This window comes from Elephantulus edwardii, unplaced genomic scaffold (assembly GCF_000299155.1).
Source record: "Elephantulus edwardii isolate Elephantulus edwardi_28Jun2011 unplaced genomic scaffold, EleEdw1.0 scaffold00106, whole genome shotgun sequence".
Classification (NCBI taxonomy): domain Eukaryota; kingdom Metazoa; phylum Chordata; class Mammalia; order Macroscelidea; family Macroscelididae; genus Elephantulus; species Elephantulus edwardii.
The window spans coordinates 10,617,282-10,618,741 of NW_006399856.1; positions in this window are offsets into that span (position 1 = coordinate 10,617,282).

The following is a 1,460-nucleotide window of genomic DNA, read 5'->3' on the forward strand; positions in this document are numbered from 1 at the left end:
GAAGGCACATAATGACAACAACATGATTATTATTAGTACTTGCATAATGTTCCATTATTAGGTAGGTCTATCTGCATTTACTTACTTAGAAGGAGATAAGAACTAAAATGTTTTTCTATGAGAAAAAGAATTGTAATGAAGTGTATCTGGATTACACTCAATTTTTTGAAAGTGAACAACAAACATTTTGATGGAGTATTTCTTTCCATAGTATTTTAAAAGCATGGAGGAAGATACAGGGTTGTTGTCAGCTGTTAATATTGACTTATAATTGGCTAAAAGAAGGAAGAAAAAGAATCACTGAGGTATAACTTTAAAACATCACGACAATATTAAGTACAAATTTTAATATGAAAGTTACAATTGTGCAATTGTTGCAAAAATTAAAAATTAAAATAAATGTTAAAAATAGTAAAGATTTTGGTTTTACCCACTGAAAGTTATCATAAATAAAAGAAAATATTGATTGATTAGATATCAAAATTGTGACAATTTTTGCTTAGTTATCTTAGGTTTCCAATTTACTCTGATTCAACTAATTTAAACAATTTACTTTTATTTAAACTAATGTTTAAATGTTTTTATAGCTTAAATATAAACTCTTCCACCCAGCTCCAAAGACTCTACTCAGCCTCATCCTCTCTCTGCATTCAATTTTCCACTACTCCCCAAATGCACACACCAAGCACTTCATATCAGTAACCTTCAGCTTTATGGCTTTTGTGATAGATTTCAAGATGTGAGGGTTGGGGGGCCAGGGGAAAAAATATATCTAGAGTCGGCATTATGGAATGTACCTTGCTAGATGTTTTACATTCAGAAGTCCACTTAACCCTTGTAATACAACAAAAATAGTAGAAGCATTGATATACTCTCTTTTATAGATAAACTGAGCTGAGTAATTTCTTTGATTAGCAGCACCAAAGGAGGCAGACCTTGAGTTTTCACACAGAATCACTGAATTATAAAGCTTGCTATATCCACACAATCTACTTTTTTGCTTTGTTAGTCTTTCCATGTTCATCTCTCATGACTTCCCAATGGACTCTTCACTCTGGCCAAACCTGGACAATATGGTGGTTTGTTGGGTTTGGCTTTTTTTAATACAGACCAATCTTCTTTCCCTCACTGAATCAATCAATCCCAACTCTCTCTCCTTCCTTCTCTTCTCCTATTTCTCCTTCTCTCTCTTCAATCTCCCCCTCTCCCTTTCCCTTTTCCACCTCATCTTTGTATGAAACGTACTCCTTCACCTTTTTGCTATTCTTCTGTTTGTTCCCTAACATTCAGCCCAGGCATTTTCTTCTTCTGGAAGTCATCCTTGGCATGGTATCTACAAACAGACTCGAGAGCTCTCCAGTGCTAAAGAGTTGAATAGAAGATTTCAAAAGGCAGCACGGGATGACAAAGCAAAATATTACAATGAAATGTGCAAGGAGTTGGAGTCGGAAAATCAAAAG